We start from the raw sequence: 18,284 nt of genomic DNA on the forward strand, positions 1-18,284 counted from the left end.
CTAACGGTGTGTGGAACCGTAGCCCAGCTTTATGGAGACAGTTGCGAATGGTCCTCGCCGATACCCCAGGAGCAACAGTGTCCCTAATTTGCTGGGAAGTGGCGGTGCGGTCCCCTACGGCACTCCGTAGGATCCTAAGGTCTTGGCGTGCATCCGTGCGTCGTTGCGGTCCGGTCCCAGGTCGACGGGCACGTGAACCTTCCGCCGACCACTGGCGACAACATCGATGTACTGTGGAGACCTCACGCCCCACGTGTTGAGCAATTCGGCGGTACGTCCACATGGCCTCCCGCATGCCCACTATACGCCCTCGCTCAAAGTCCGTCAACTGCACATACGGTTCACGTCCACGCTGTCGCGGCATGCTACCAGTGTTAAAGACTGCGATGGAGCTACGTATTCCACGGCAAACTGGCTGACACTGACGGCGGCGGTGCACAAATGCTGCGCAACTAGCGCCATTCGACGGCCAACACCGCGGTACCTGGTGTGTCCGCTGTGCCGTGCGTGTGATCATTGCTTGTACAGCCCTCTCGCAGTGTCCAGAGCAAATATGGTGGGTCTGACACACCAGTGTCAATGTGTTCTTTTTTGCATTTCCAGGAGTGTAGAACGAGAAATATCTTATTTGTCAGGAGCGAGCGGTGCAGACAGTAGTCATCGCAGCTTACGGTATTGTGCGCTACAGCTATTGCGAGCCCCATATTTCCTCCACAACAGTACACTTCACTGCACTTCACACGCGACAGCCTCGACCATATCTGGCAACATTCTAAAGGATAATTATTCAAGTTGAGTAGGCGCGCCTCTCAGCCATTCTGCCAAGTCAACAACCATCTTAAACTTTGTATAGAAATTTCATTAGCAAGTCTTATCCCTGAGAGGTAACTTCACATTCAGAAAAGAACCAGGATATAACTTGTTCAATTCATAACTAAAAGTTCCATTGTGATTTCTCAGAATTTTTGCAAAATAAATAATAACTTTCGTTAGTTTCATGTTTTTCTTACACTAACTAGCACTACTCCAGTACCCACATTCAGAAAAGAACCAGGATATAACTTGTTCAATTCATAACTAAAAGTGCCATTGTGATTTCTCAGAATTTTTGCAAAATAAATAATAACTTTCGTTAGTTTCATGTTTTTCTTACACTAACTAGCACTACTCCAGTACCCAAGTATCCCACTAGTTACGTAAGAAATTTTGTGAATTTTTGTGTCGTTTCCTTACAGCGGATGGCTCCAGAAGATATTTATTGCTGAAAGCTTTTTAGGCATTCTCTTTAGAAGGTTAGGAGCGTATGTCTGACTTCTGTAGTAGTGTGGGGGTGGAAATTGCATCTTGCAAGAGCAACAGGGTAAAGGGTACATCTCAGATTAATCCATTGCGCAGAATAATCGATCAGCCCCACACCTCAGAAGAGCGCTTCAGAATTGAACGCCTCTTGTGGTAATGCTGACACAATCGTCCACCAGCTGGAGTACTTGAGGGTGAATGCCCACTGGTTTCGTCGCCGCCTAACGGAAGAACGTAAAGGGCAACGAAGGACTATCTGTGCGGAACTGCCTGTGCATTGCGAGGCTGTTCTTGCCAATTTTTTGTCGAACATCGTCATGGGCGATGAAACATCGGTTCATCATTGGAACGGGAAGCAAAACGGCAATCCATTAATGGACATCACACCACTTCTCGAAAGGAAAAGTTCAAAGCCGCATCCTCAGCTGGCGGCGGCCTTCTGGGACTCTGAAGGAGTCATTCTGTTTAATATCCTCCCTCAAGGTTCTGACAACCCTACCACAACAAAGGACAAAATTTAATAATGATTGTAGTGTTGCTCACGCTGCTAAATACTGCATTTTCGGGCCACAACAAAGTTATAATGTGGCAGGTGTCATTAGAGTACAGTTAATAAAGTCATTTCATGTAATAATGAATAAACTAGGCACTCATCTTTTCGTGTTTCTCACGCTGGTCTCGTTGTAAAATCATAGCTCAATCGTCGAAAATCTAGGTGGTGATGATTCCAAGCTCGGATGCAAAGAGGCCTAGGTTTTATTCTGCTATATTCAAAAATTTTGTAGATGCGCTTCACAAACCATTCTTGAAGATTAAACCTTTCAAAGTTAGCACAATGGTGGTGTAAAAAAATAATCAGCACTCCGAATTTAAGTTACACTTCCTTTTTATTGCTTTTGTTGCAATATCACGTAACACACAAAACATCGCTTCACAATACAAAACATACTTGAAAACATCTTCCTCACTGTTAAAGTTCATATTTTATAAACTGGCTACAATATGCGTCCTTGCAACATGACGTCCAAGACTTGACTTTCTCAAGGTCCGACTCTCTAGCACCTAACTAATAATCGCTTACGCGCCCAAAATTCAGAGTTACAAGTACGTCAAAGATCATAGTGACAAAAGAAAGAATACACATAAGAATAATATCATTGCAACATAAACATATCGATGTATCGAAGTGCCTCTACATTAATGAAATCAAATCTGAATGTTGTCTCAGAAATATGTCAACTACTTTACAGAAACACAGTAGAATATTTCAGGTACCGTAATGGTTACGTAATTCAAGTACCATTACAAGGTGAAACGATCAAGTCTGAAGTTTATTTTTCTACCCTCTGAAGATTGAAGGAACGACTTGAGTCTGTCGCCTCAAAAATGCAAATGAACTCCTTTTCTCTATGACAACTCAAGACCTGACACAAGACTGCGCACCCAAGATGACGTACCGAAACTTCATTGGACTGTTCTAACTCATGCACCCAATATTCTGGGTGTTGCATCTTCCGACTGTTTGGCTCAATAAAGGACGCACTCCACAGGAAACAGTACGTGAATGATAGGGATATAACTGATGCAGCAAAACATTGGCTCCGATGTCGACGAGCGGAGAGGTACCGTACGGGCATACGGGCCTTCACAATCAGGTGGCGTAAGGCCGTCGCATTGAATGAGGATTATATTGAGAAATAGGATTTTGTAGCAAAAAGATATTACAGTGACATGAACACCCTTAGCTGCTTACAGGCGTTGAATTACGCTGTCCTTGTCGACGTATGTCAACGCCTGTAAGCAGCTAAGGGGGTTCATTTCATAGTAATTACATTCTAACGAGCTGCTTTGGTCAACGATGGTATCTGCTCTTTCGGACAAGTCCGAAAGAACAGAAACCATCTTAGTATATATATATATATATATATATATATATATATATATATATATATATATATATATATATATATATATATATATATATATACCTTGCCGTTGGTGGGGAGGCTTGCGTGCCTCAGCAATACAGATAGTCGTACCGTAGGTTCAACCACAATGGAGGGGTATCTGTTGAGAGGCCAGACAAACATGTGGTTCCTGAAGAGGGGCAGCAGCCTTTTCAGTAATTGCAGGGGCAACAGTCTGGATGATTGACTGATCTGGCCTTGTAACAATAACCAAAACGGCCTTGCCGTGCTGGTACTGCGAACGGATGAAAGCAAGGGGAAACTAAGGCCGTAATTTTTCCCGAGGGCATGCAGCTTTACTGTATGATTAAATGATGATGGCGTCCTCTTGGGTAAAATATTCTGGAGGTAAAATAGTCCCCCATTCGGATCTCCGGGCGGGGCCTACTCAAGAGGATGTCGTTATCAGGAGAAAGAAAACTGGCGTTCTACGGATCGGAGTGTGGAATGTCAGATGCCTTAATCGGGCAGGTAGGTTAGAAAATTTAAAAAGGGAAATGGATAGGTTAAAGTTAGATATAGTGGGGATTAGTGAAGTTCGGTGGCGGGAGGAACAAGACTTCTGGTCAGGTGACTACAGGATTATAAACACAAAATCAAATAGGGGTAATGCAGGAGTAGGTTTAATAATGAGTAGGAAAATAGGAATGGGGGTAAGCTACTACAAACAGCATAGTAAACGCATTCTTGTGGCCAAGATAGATACGAAGCCCACACCTACTACAGTAGTACAAGTTTATATGCCAACTAGCTCTGCAGATGACGAAGAAATTGAAGAAATGTATGATCAAATAAAAGAAATTATTCAGATAGTGAAGGGAGATGAAAATTTAATAGTCATGAGTGACTGGAATTCGGTAGTAGGAAAAGGGAGAGAAGGAAACATAGTAGGTGAATATGGAGTGGGGCAAAGAAATGAAAGAGGAAGCCGCCTGGTAGAATTTTGCACAGAGCACAACTTAATCATAGGTAACACTTGCTTCAAGAATCATGAAAGAAGGCTGTATACCTGGAAGAAGCCTGGAGATACTGACAGGTTTCAGATAGATTATATAATGGTAAGACAGAGATTTAGGAACCAGGTTTTAAATTGTAAGACATTTCCAGGGGCAGATGTGCACTCTGACCACAATCTATTGGTTATGACCTGTACATTAAAACTGGAGAAACTGCAAAAAGGTGATTTAAGGAGATGGGACCTGGATAAACTGACTAAACCAGAGGTTGTAGAGAGTTTCAGGTAGAGCATTAGGGAACAATTGACAAGAATGGGGGAAAGAAGTACAGTAGAAGAAGAATGGGTAGCTTTGAGAGATGAAATAGTGAAGGCAGTAGAGGATCATATAGGTAAAAAGACGAGGGCTAATAGAAATTCTTGGATAACAGAAGAAATATCGAATTTAATTGATGGAAGGAGAAAATAGAAAATTGCAGTAAATGAAGAAGGTGAAAAGGAATACAAACGTCTCAAATATGAGATCGACAGGAAATGGAAAATGGCTAAGCAGGGATGGCTAGAGGACAAATGTAAGGATGTAGAGGCGCATATCACTAGGGGTATGATACATACTTCCTACAGGAAAATTAAAGAGACCTTTGGAGAAAATAGAACCACTTGCAAGAATATCAAGAGCTCAGATGGAAACCCAGTCCTATGCAAAGAAGGGAAAGCAGAAAGGTGGAAGGAGTAGATAGAGGGTCTATACAAGGGCGATGTTCTTGAGGACAATATTATGGAAATGGAAGAGAATGTAGATGAAGATGAAATATGAGATATCATACTGCGTGAAGAGTTTGACAGAGCACTGAAAGACCTAAGTCGAAACAAGGCCCTGGGAGTAGACAACATTCCATTAGAACTAATGACAGCCTTGGGACAGCCAGGCCTAACAGAACTCTACCATATGGTGAGCAAAATGTATAAGACAGGCGAAATACCCACAGACTTCAAGAAGATTATAATAATTCCAATCCCAAAGAAAGCAGGTGTTGACAGATGTGAACATTATCAAACTATCAGTTTAATAAGCCACGGCTGCACGCTTCTTAAGCGATACTATTATAAACGTTCGGACGGGCGTCAGCCGATCAGTTTCAGTCATTCCACCAGGAAGGAGGTACAGGGCTCGTGTTGTCTGTAGTTAACCATCCCTAGACGATCAATACAGCGGTTCCATCGCGTCCGCATTTTTACTTTATGCCAGGAAGGGCTCTCAACAAGGGAAGTGTCCAGGCGTCTCAGAGTGAACCAAAGTGATGTTGTTCGCACATGGAGCAAATACAGAGAGACAGGAACTGTCGATGACATGTCTCGATCAGGCCGCCCAAAGGCTACTACTGCAGCGGATGATCGCTGCCTACGGATCATGCCTCGGAGAGACCCTGACAGCAACGCCACCATGTTGAATAATGCTTTTCGTGCAGCCATAGGACGTCGTGCTACGACTCAAGCTGTCTGCAATAGGCTGCATGATGCGCAACTTCACTCCCGACGTCCATGGCGAGGTCCATCTCTGCAACCATGATATCATGCAGCGCGGTCAGATGGGCTCTACAACGTGCCGAATGGACCGCTCAGGACTGGCACCATGTTCTCTTCGCCGATCAGTGTCGCATATGCCTTCTACCAGACAATTGTCGGAGACGTGTCTGCGGCAACCTGGTCATGCTGAACGCCTTAGACACACTGTCCAGCGAGTGCAGCAAGGTGGAGATACACTGTTGTTTTGGGGTGGCATTATGTGGGGCCGACGTACGCCGCTGGTGGTCATGGTAGGTGCCATAACGGCTGTACTCTACGTGAATGCCATCCTCCGACCGATAGTGCAACCATATCGGCAGCATATTGGCTAGGCATTCGTCTTCATCGACGACAATTCGCGCCCCCATAGTGCACATCTTGCAGTGCAGGTAACTTCCTTCAGGATAAGGACATCGCTCGACTACAGTGGTCAGCATGTTCTCCAAACATGAACCCTATCGAACATGAGTGGCATAGATTGAAATGGGCTGTTCATGGACGACGTGACCCACCAACCACTCCAAGGCATCTACGCCGAATCGCGGTTGAGGAGTGGGACAATCTGAACCAACAGTGCCTTGATGAACATGTGGACAGTATGCCACGACGAATACAGGCATATATCAATGCAAAAGGACGTGCTACTGGATTTTAGAGGTACCGGTGTGTACAGCAATCTGGACCACCACCTCTGAAGGTCTCGCTGTATGGTGGCACAACACGCAATGTGTGGTTTTCATGAGTAGTAAAAAGGGCGAAGATGATGTTTGTGTTGATCCCTATTCCAGTTTTCTGTACAGTTTCCGGAACTCTAGGAACCAAGGTGATGCAAAACTTTTTTTGATGTATGTATAAAAAACCATTTAATATGAAACGTCCCCTTAGAACAATTTATACAAGACTGTGCTTAAACTGACACAATATTTTTAGCGCAGCGCAAACTGACTTCCAAAAATCCCTACGAAAGAATGGCCCTGACTAGCATTAACCTATACGTTTCACAAATCACTTACCTCGCAAAAATCTTCGTTACTCAAGCTACTGCAATACAGCGAGCGCCACTACTGCCAGCTAAATAAAAGATTCAAACTACAGAAGGCACTAACTACTGATAGGTATAGTTAGCAAATGAAAGATTTTAATAGAGAACAAACAGTGTATTTACCTTAATAGTCAAAATATATATGGTAGTTCATGACATCCAGTCTTACAAATTACAAAACTCCGCCATCTCTCTCCCCACGTCCACCACTGCTGGAGGCTCACCTCCAACTGTGCAACGCTACGTGCTGTTAGCATCCAGCTGCCGCTGCCCAACACTACAATGGCGAGTATTACAACAATGCCAACCAGCCACAGACTGCACATGGCACAGCCAGTGATTTTCATACAGAGCACTATGTGGCGGCGGCGTTACCAATAAAAAAACCTAAACAGCCTACTTACATAGCCCCCATGCTCCCCACAAAAAAATTTACAAATTGTTTTGGGCAGTGGCCAATACAGATTTGAAAATTTTTTTCATAATTACAATAACAAAGAAATGAAATGCACACACTTATCGATACAATGTTGGTCAAAAGCTAAAATTTTCTCACAGTCCATATAGACAGTCCTGATCATTCATCACAGTAAAAATGCAGTGTTTTTTTTTCAAAGTCTGAGCAATAAAAGAAATTGCACTTGGAAGTAGTGGATTTCTATGCAGTCTTGAAGAAGTAGTGTTGTCCTTCCAATGAAAGGCAGTGCTGAGTCTTGACATGCAGACAGGTAATGGGCCACAGCAGAGTCAGTCGGCGTTGAAGACTATCGGTAGGTAGGTCATCACAGAGCAGACCCACTGTAGTCCTGGTAGAGATTACGGTATTGGTGGGCCACCAGAGGTGCAGACCCATTGCAGTCCTTGTAGAAATAATGGTATCGGTGGGTCGTCAAAGGTGTAGATCCACTGTAGTCCTTGTAGAGATGGCCAGCAGCCATCTGTTTGACTGTGCAGGTGCACAATCACCATTGAAGAGTCTTGCGGATAATATAGCAAGTCCATAACCACCACTTGTGCACTCACAAAAATTGTTTTTGAAATGTTCTTAGAACCAGTAATACTGTTATCCAGTCCCTTACTGAATTATTAACACACTTGCAAACACTATCAGTCTCTACTTCTCACATATTGTGCATATACTATGACCAACAGAAACGTGTGCAGTGAAATGTAACTTACAAGTTACTTAATTTGATGAACTGGTGTCAATTACAATTTTATAACATAAGAATGCAATAACAAAGGTACAAAATACATCTTTAAAGAACATAACAATACAGATAACATTTGCAGTACTATAGGCTTTACAAAAGAATCGAAATAGTAAATACATCAGTGTTAAAAAAATTACGACATAAGTACATACATAAAAGATCAGAATAACTTTTGAAACATCAACTTCACACATGAGCATTAAAACAAAACACTATAAATAATGTCTGAACATATTTACAAAGAAAATGACATAGTATTTGAAAAATTCTACAACATAAATCTTATTAGCTAAACACATAAAGACAGGAAAAAGACAAATACACAAGGGTACATAAACACATAGAGGGACAATACGAAAGGAAAGGACAGGGTTTGTTTTACTGCAGTATTTTGCATAGAGATCTCCCTTAGTACATCATTATTTCCAAAAAGTCCTATCTAAACCTGCTTTCTGTATTCTGTTCACATCCTCTTTCAAAAATAGTTTTTCTCCACTGTACACTACTTTTTTGGCCAAACCATTTTCTTAAAGCTTCTCAATGCTTTTCTTCCAATTCATCATAGTTAGTTTCTTATATAGTCAACCCCCTCTTAAGCTAACTTAAATCTACTGAGCTCAGATACTAAACTAAGGGACGAGGCAATGCAGCAGCACAAAACAATTAACACAAACAGCAATGATAAAAAAATGGAAATTGGCAAAAAAAGGCAGCAATATTACAACTAATATAAGGCAATGCGCAGCAAACAAGAAAAATAAATCAGTAATAAAATTGGCTTACCCTAGTAATACAAAGTGACATTCAGTAGCACTATGAATGGCAAACAGCTGCAGCAAATGCTATAACTTATACCTAAACATCACAAAGCTCAAGCAGAAAAAATGTTACACTAAAGACAACAATGCAGATAAGGACAATGCCTATTCACATCTTAATGTCTATGCAATTAAAGTGGTGCACCACAAAAATTTATTGTAAAAAAATATTACCATGTACTTGAAAAGACAATTCTGTATGCAATTTCTGTGAAGGGAAATGTCTTTTTGTGCTACTTCGTTTTTTTTAAGTACATCATAAAGTTATTATTTACTGGATCTGTAGGCATAAAATATTTATATTAGTACATCCATAAAATTTATTTTAACCAATGCTTCAGTGCAGTTAGAAACTAGATATTAATTAAAATGAGTAAATAAATGCATAAAGCATGCCACATGGCATTTCTCTCAACTAGCAGGACAATAGCCATGAAATGTTTCTCGTCGTTTCATTAGGCATTTTAGTAAATATCATAAATTAAGAGCTCCACAGTGTAATCATATGTTTTCAAGTTTGGGCGTGTAGTATTTGCGATGCTTTCTACAAAGGAATCTCAATAGCGAGGATAATGGCCTCTTTTTTTTTTCTCCACGTGTGCCTCTGACAGGCACACACTAATGGCTTTCTTTTGTCATGTGGTTGTCGCGCAGCTGGGTGCCAATGACGCATTACATGCAGGTGGTCACTTAACTGTCTTATCGAAATATTTACGACACCAGTTTCCGCTACAGTGACAGTCTCATATAAAAAAAAATCACAGGTCAAGAATTTGCGTTACAAATCTGTAGAAATAAAATCATTTAAAAATAATAGTGTTCAAAAATTTTCGACAGTATAGTGATACATTCACGCATATACATAGTTTTCATAACTCTTAAAGTACGATTCCTGGTTTCCAACAACCTTTTTCACAAATCAGAGTCCCTAACCAGTACTCTTTATTCCTTACCTTATTCGTCGACACTTCTTCAATATTTCATCATAACAGATACATAGCATAGTCAAATAATTCATGTAGCATCAGCTTACTGACCATAAACATACCACAACAGCATAATACACATAGTCATCGTAATAATATCATAACATCTCAGTCAATTCTCAAAACGTTGTAGCTTCCTCCAATACTTTAAAAACCAAAAAAAATCTCTGCTCATGTCAAGTGTCATCTGCCTCAAATGTACTTTAAAAATCATGATCCCATACCAAATACATTATTCAAACCTCTCATAGTATCACAATGGTTCTGAAAAAATATGAACATTTCACAAAGTACAGACAAAATAGAATTTCATAAGTGTGAAGTTATCCAACTGCGTAATTGCTTAAACATGTGTCACTGAAGTAGTAAAAAGATGTTTGTTTCTCTGTCAAATAATCAGATAGCTTTGTAATTCTGTATTAGAGAAATATGGTACCGATGTGTAAAGTTGTATAAACAAATACCATATTAGCTAGGGCTTCTTGTGCTTACCAAACACATGGTACACAAAGTAAGCGTGTACCCCCCTGAGGAACTTGCTGTAAGACAATCTCTGTGGAAGTGTCGTAGTTATTGTCCTCCGAAAGCTAAGTTCTGCAGAAGTCAATGTATTTACCTCATGATAAACGAAATTGAAATGCTTTGCGAATAGATATCTTAGTTATTACGCTTATTGCCGTGATGAAGTAAGTACTGTACTGTACATATTGTTGTGCTACAGAAAAGGCTGTCTCATTGTAGCTATACCACAAACGTTACTACTAAAACATGTTTTACTTTCCAGAAAAATTCAGAAAAACTGTGCAGATATAAAACAGATAAACTGCAAAAGCAACATTGTAAATTGTCACTCATTAGTAGCGTCGTGATAAAATCGTGTAGCTGCCACATAAACTAACCACTGTATCATCTGGTATCTCACAGAAAGTACTTTAAATCCAGAATGTATTTTCAAGTAAACCAAAATGTTGCATTAAAATCTCATTAGCAATACTGGTAAATGTTCTAAGTATGTAAGCCTTATAGTCGTTACGTAATCGTGCAACTAACAAGCAAGGATGTACAAATAACAACATTGTGTCGTCTGTTCACTATAACAATGCATTCGTAATTTCTGTTTAAAAATGTTCCCTAGGTTCTAGACTGTATAGTTAACTTCAAAACATTGTTGCATGTTAACAGTTTCTCAGTGTGACAAAGCATACTAGAAATGTGAAGTGAAATGTTTTATGGCAAAGATAAAGTTAAAAAGCACATTATCTTTCAATAAACGGTTTTACATGTGAAATGTGGTGTAAACATTTACTCTTCCTAGTATGCAAAGCTCGAGCTTCAACGAAATTATCATGTCGTTTACGTCGGTAAAGAACGCTAAAATTTTTCTCAAGGTTAGTGTCTCTGTTATTTTTCTCTGAGCCAGCAGGCGCAGGTGGCTGCCTGCGGTGCGAGTCATTGTCTGTTTCTTTGTTGGCGCGCGCCGTTATTAGGATTAGGAGACCTAACTTCTACAAATTCACCTTGCCGAGAGGGCCCTGCTCTGTTTGAATCCCGCCAGTTCTGATGCAATTCAGGTCTGTCGTTAAGATCATATCGTCTGTCGTCATGTCGGTAATTTCTGTAATTAATTTCTTGTCGGTCACGTGGTGGAGAATTTCTCCCTGAATCGTAACTGCGCGCTGGACCGTTGCGTCTGAAGTTATTCCGTCTCCCTTGATAATAATTATTTTGCTTCCCGTATTGTCTGTTTCTCTCATTGTCTCTGTGATATTCATTACTATGGAAATGCGATTTTTCTCTGTACCTATTACTCTGCCAGTGGTTGTCATATGGGTGGTGTCTGTTTTGGTCACGATTTGTGTTGTGAGAATGGCCTTGTCGTGTCCAGTTATTATTTCTTTCATCGCGGAATTGCGACAGATGTGACCTGTAGTTGTTGTGTTCCTGTTTCCGCGTTCCGCGATTGTCAGTGTCAATTTCTAATTCTTGTAAGAGTCCCTGAAAAGCTTCAATGTCGTCTTTGCAACGGCCTGCCAAAATAATATGCCGTAAATGTTCAGGCAATTTGATTAAGCAAATGCGGATGAGTTCTGACGGGCTGTATGGGTTTGAAAGATACTGATTCTTATGTAACATGTCTTCAAAATATTTCACAAGACTTGAAAATTCAGATTGTTCGAAATGTTTCATCATTATGATGCCATGTTTCACTTGGTCTTGTGTGGCTTGAGACCAATATGCTGAGAGAAAGGCACGGTAAAATTCTCCTTCACTGTGGCAATCGTGAATGACCGATCGCATTCTTACAGCTGGTTCATTCTCTAAGTAGCCACACATAAATTCTAATCTGTGCTCTAATGACCAGTTGGGGGGGGGGGGGGGGGGAAACAATGAGAGAATTGATGAAGCCACGCTTGTGGATGAATGTCGTTGCCAGAATTCTTAAATGTTTTGAATTTGCGTGTAGTAATGAACAGCTTATAGACAAAATCATCGTGTCGGCGGGTCGCATGTCGGTCATTGTTACGTCGTTTCGGCGGCACCACCTCAAAATTCAGTGTACTTTGCCAATTTCTTTCACAATCTCCAAAGTGCCCTGTGTTATTATTTTGTGTCAGTTCCGTATTTTTATGTCCGTCTTCCCGTATTGGTGTGCGAGAGTCCTCTGAAATACGTAATTCTTGTATTACCTGTGTCAGCTGATCTTGTACTTCCCGGATTTCTCTTTGGTGTTGCGTATTAATTTGATTTTGATTTTGTTTGAATTTCCTAATTTGTTCGAACTCTTCTGTGTCATTAAAGACTACCGGTTTTGTGTCATTCAGATTATCATCTACCTTCGTAGATAAATTAGTGAACTGATCCGAAAGTTCGGCTACTTTCTCCGATAGTGAACACATTTCCTCAGTGTGTTTTTCTGAACCAAGTTTCAGAGTGTCCATTTGTGTTGAAATCGAATCTACTGTGTCCTTTAAGTTTTCCTGAGTTCTTGCAAGTTGCGTAACCGAATCGGTGGATGCAACTGAGTCCATTTTAGCTTGCAAGGTGTCGTGATTTTCACGAACAACAGCTTGCAATTCTTTTATGGCTGCTTCGTGATTCTGTAATGAGTTTTCATGCCGCGAAAAAATAGGTTGAAAATGCTCACAAATTTGTGTTTTTTACGTCATTACAGAGTTTTTGACATTTCGATTCAATGTTATGTAACTCAGTAGTTAAATCTTCACGTGTTTGTTCAAGTGTGGTGTCTAACTTCTGAAGATTATGTTCCATTGTATCCAACTGTTGCTGTGTTTGTCTCTGATTTTGTTCCATTGTGTCTAACTTTTGAAGATTATGTTCCATTGTGTCTAACTTTTGAAGATTATGTTCCATTGTGTCCAACTGTTGCTGTGTTTGTCTCTGATTTTGTTCAAGCATTGTGTCTAACTTTTGCAGCCTTTGTCCCATTTGTTGCATTAACTGTAATGACAGTGCACTGGTGTCTGAAACATGTTCCTCAGTGCTTTTCGGCAGTGCATTTGAACCGGCAATATTCGCATTTTGAAAAGCAGAAAATGTGTCTTGATTTATTTGAGAAAACGGCGAGGACGCAAAATCTGAATCTACAGTATTTGCAAGATTGTGTCCTGTCATTTTGGAATCCTGAGGCGAGCTGTTGCCGACCGATCGATCGATAACGCTTCCCTGTTCACTAATTGTTTCACTGCCTACACCATTATTTGCAACCCGCTGCATTTCCCTATGCGCTATTACCAAATTACTACTTTGAACGTTAGTGAATTCATTACATTACTGCTTTCGTCTTCACTGTCATTTCTCAGTTTACTTTGGAGCCTAGTGTTACGTTTTTCACACGCCATTATTGTCACAATTTTTCACACGACAACACAGAAAAACACAATTTGAAGAACAAAAATAAGAGAACACATTAACATAGCACTGAAAATAATATCTAGTTAATTGCAAGCGCAGCTGCGAAATACTTGGTGCAAATCTATATGCATGCCACAACTGTTTTACTGTACAACAATGAAAGACTGCAACTACAAAGGAAATTCTCTCTATGATTACGCGCTAGCAATAAAAAAAATCTACATTAATTACACAAACTACAAGAAAAAATCAGAAGATTCCAGTGAGGTATCCTCGGCTAAGGGTCGACATATGAAACGTCCCCTTAGAACAATTTATACAAGACTGTGCTTAAACTGACACACAATATTTTTAGCGCAACGCAATCTGACTTCCAAAAATCCCTACGAAAGAATGGCCCTGACTAGCATTAACCTATACGTTTCACAAATCACTTACCTCGCACAAATCTTCGTTACTCAAGCTACTGCAATACAGCGAGCGCCACTACTGCCAGCTAAATAAAAGATTCAAACTACTGAAGGCACTAACTACTGATAGGTATAGTTAGCAAATGAAAGATTTTAATAGAGAACAAACAGTGTATTTACCTTAATAGTCAAAATATATATGGTAGTTCATGACACCCAGTCTTACAAATTACAAAACTCCGCCATCTCTCTCCCCACGTCCACCACTGCTGGCGGCTCACCTCCAACTGTGCAACGCTACGCGCTGTTAGCATCCAGCTGCCGCTGCCCAACACTACAATGGCGAGTATTACAACAATGCCAACCAGCCACAGACTGCACATGGCACAGCCAGTGATTTTCATACAGAGCGCTACGTGGCGGCGGCGTTACCAATAAAAAACCTAAACAGCCTACTTAAAAATATTTTGTACGATCTTGGCTGTTGAATGGTTATTTGAGGTTCATTGGCAGAATCCGCAGCAACTTTAGTCCACCCACAAAGCAGGTAACTTACAAAACCCTTGAACGAATTTTTATCCACGCGTGCTTGACATGACATTTTCTTCTCTCATCTTGCTGCATAAACACACGGCATTTTAAGTCGTTTATATATAAAGAGAAAACATTGTTGGCAAAAATCTCGAAAAGTTATTGACCAATTTACTTCAGATTTTTACACGAAATTACACGAAATGTTTGGATGAGCATCGGCTATGTATTGTTTAATATATAAACGAGGTCTCTTCAAAAAATTCCGGAACATTTGTAATTTAATGCGAATGTTGTGTTGGTGTGAAATGAAGTTGGCATCCCTGCACACGCCTATGTTTAATGTGTAGCTGCTGGGAGTTTTATTGTTCAATGCTGCATTGAGTAGAACGTTGTGTCGCACAATTTGTGAATTTCGAGATGGCAGAATTAGAGGAGTGACGCGTCAGCAGTAAATTTTGCGTGAAACTCAAAAAACGTTAACAGAGACACGCCAAATGATGCAGGAAGCCTATGGTGATGAGAGCCTAAGCCTTACTCGGTGTTGCGAACGGTTCACACGGTTGAAAAACGGCCGGACGTAAGTTACAGGTGTCAGGAACGTCAACAAAGTTGTGCGTGCCAACCGAAGACGAACTGCCCGAGAGATTCCAGAAGAATGTAGCATCTCTGTTGGATCATGTCATGATACCCTGACACTACATCTTGGAGTGCAACGTGTTGCCGCCAAGTTCGTCCCACGGCTCATGTGTCAGTCTGTGAAGAGCTTTTGTATATTTGAAATAAAAAATAAATAAAAAATAAGAAAAAAAGCCTGCTTAGGTCGGGTCAAATTTCAAAGCCATGCTGTAGGTTTTCTTAGACGTTGAAGGATTAGATCATTATGAATTCATGCCACAGGGACATACTGTTAATCGATGGTACTATTGGGACAAGTTTCAACGACTGCGAGAAAATTTGAGAAGGAAACGGTGAGAAAGGTCGCGAGACAATTCATGGCTCTTGCATCACGATAACGCACCTGCACATTCATTCAACGAAATCACAGTGCTACCTCATCCTCCTTTCTTTTCAGATCTTGCCACTGTGGACTTTCTTTTATTTCCAAAGCTGAATGCCTCGTTGAAAAGACGAAGATGTGCAATAGACGAAATAAAAGAAATTTCGCTGATGGCGCTATCCAGCAAGAGCCGTACCAAGCCTGCTTCCGAAAATGGAAACGGCGTTGGGAGCAGTGTATCAATTGTGGAGGAGAATATTTCGAAGGAAACTAAGTACAATAAGTAAAAGGTAAGCGTAGAAATATTTTGTGGACGAAGTTCCGGAATTTTTTTAAAGACTTCATATATAAGAGGAAACACTGTTAGCACAGTTTTAATCTGCCAGGAAGTTTCATATCAGCGCACACTCCGCTGCAGAGTGAAAATCTCATTCTGGAAACATCCCCCAGGCTGTGGCTAAGCCATGTCTCCGCAATATCCTTTCTTTCAGGAGTCCTAGTTCTACAAGGTTTCACAGGAGAGCTTCTGTAAAGTTTGGAAGTTAGGAGACGAGGTACTGGCAGAAGTAAAGCTGTGAGGACGGGTCGTGAGTCGTGCTTGGGTAGCTCAGTTGATGCCGATTGGCCTCTGTAATAAAAAAAGAAACTGAGTGGAAGGATCAACCACCGAACTTGAACAGGATGTCTTGCGACGTCCGCAACGATCAAACACAACGATCAATAACGAAAAAAAAAAAGTTGATAGAGCATTTGCCCGAGGAAGCCAAAGGTCCCGATTTTGAGTCTCGGTCCGGCACACAGTTTTTATCTACCAGGAAGTTTCATATGAGCGCACACTCCGCTGCAGAGTGAAAATCACATTCTGGAAAATAGAAATTTGTTGACCGACTTATTTAAGATTTCTACATGATACCCTAACAACACTGAGACAAACATTGGCTATAATCTTTTTTTAAAAACAATTTTAGAGTTTTCCCGTTAAAACCGACTGCGAGAAAGAAAATGTGCTGTGAAAATGTGTGTTTAGTTTACTTTCTCGCAGTCGGGGCATTAAAACCATTAGACAAATTGTTTCTCTCAAATACAGTGGCGTAGACAAAAGTTTATGTTACCGAGAAGGAATTGCGCGTGATAAACGAAAGTTAGTAGGCTTTTTTGACGCACATGATAAATGTCCAATTAAATTTCACGCCAGTCTCAAAATAGTAGCTCCACTATGAGCGAAAGTTAGTAGGCTTTTTTTACGCACCTGACAAATGTCCAATTAAATTTCACGCCATTCTCGAAATAATAGCTCCACTATGAGCGAAAGTTAGTAGGCTTTTTTTACGCACCTGATAAATGTCCAATTAAATTTCACGCCATTCTCAAAATAGTAGCTCCACTATGAGCGAAAGTTAGTAGGCTTTTTTTACGCACCTGATAAATGTCCAATTAAATTTCACGCCATTCTCAAAATAGTAGCTCCACTATGAGCGAAAGTTAGTAGGCTTTTTTTACGCACCTGATAAATGTCCAATTAAATTTCACGCCAGTCTCAAAATAGTAGCTCCACTTTGAGCGAAAGTTAGTAGGCTTTTTTTACGCACCTGATAAATGTCCAATTAAATTTCACGCCATTCTCAAAATAGTAGCTCCACTATGAGCGAAAGTTAGTAGGCTTTTTTTACGCACCTGATAAATGTCCAATTAAATTTCACGCCAGTCTCAAAATAGTAGCTCCACTATGAGCGAAAGTTAGTAGGCTTTTTTTACGCACCTGACAAATGTCCAATTAAATTTCACGCCATTCTCAAAATAGTAGCTCCACTATGAGCGAAAGTTAGTAGGCGTTTTTTTTACGCACCTGATAAATGTCCAATTAAATTTCACGCCATTCTCAAAATAGTAGCTCCACTATGAGCGAAAGTTGGTAGGCTTTTTTTACGCACCTGATAAATGTCCAATTAAATTTCACGCCATTCTCAAAATAGTAGCTCCACTATGAGCGAAAGTTGGTAGGCTTTTTTTACGCACCTGATAAATGTCCAATTAAATTTCACGCCAGTCTCAAAATAGTAGCGCCACTATGAGCATGGAAATCAGGTTTCCTTTCAATACATGCTACAAAGGTCGTGAGCCTTAGTTGGCGTAGAGATTTTACGTGGTGAGTTGATGTTAGTCAAGGACGTCTTCATGGAGACAAAGACGCCATTATCAATACCCCACTGTTGCTAGGCAGCGGCTGTCACGAGATTGTTCGGCCGCAAGAAGGTCGGTCTCCGGACGGCGACGTGGCATTACCGAAAGGAAAGACCAACATGTTCGCGTATGGCTCTGGTGCATGGTACTGCATCTGTGCCGGCAGTCTGAGCAGCAGTTGGCAGACAGTGACACAACGAACTGTTACAAATCGGTTACTTCAAGGACAGCTCCGAGCCAGACGCCCTGTAGCGTGAATTCCACTGACCCCAAACCACTGCCATTTGTGACTTCAGCGGTGTCAAGCGAGAGCCCACTGGAGGGCAGGGTGGAGGTCTGATGAAAGCTAGTTCTGCCTCGGAGTCAGTGATGGCTTTGTGCCGGTTAGGAGGCAAGTTGAGGGCCTGTAACAAACCTGCCAGCGTGCGAGATACAATGGACC

This window comes from Schistocerca gregaria, chromosome 3, assembly GCF_023897955.1.
Source record: "Schistocerca gregaria isolate iqSchGreg1 chromosome 3, iqSchGreg1.2, whole genome shotgun sequence".
Taxonomy (NCBI): domain Eukaryota; kingdom Metazoa; phylum Arthropoda; class Insecta; order Orthoptera; family Acrididae; genus Schistocerca; species Schistocerca gregaria.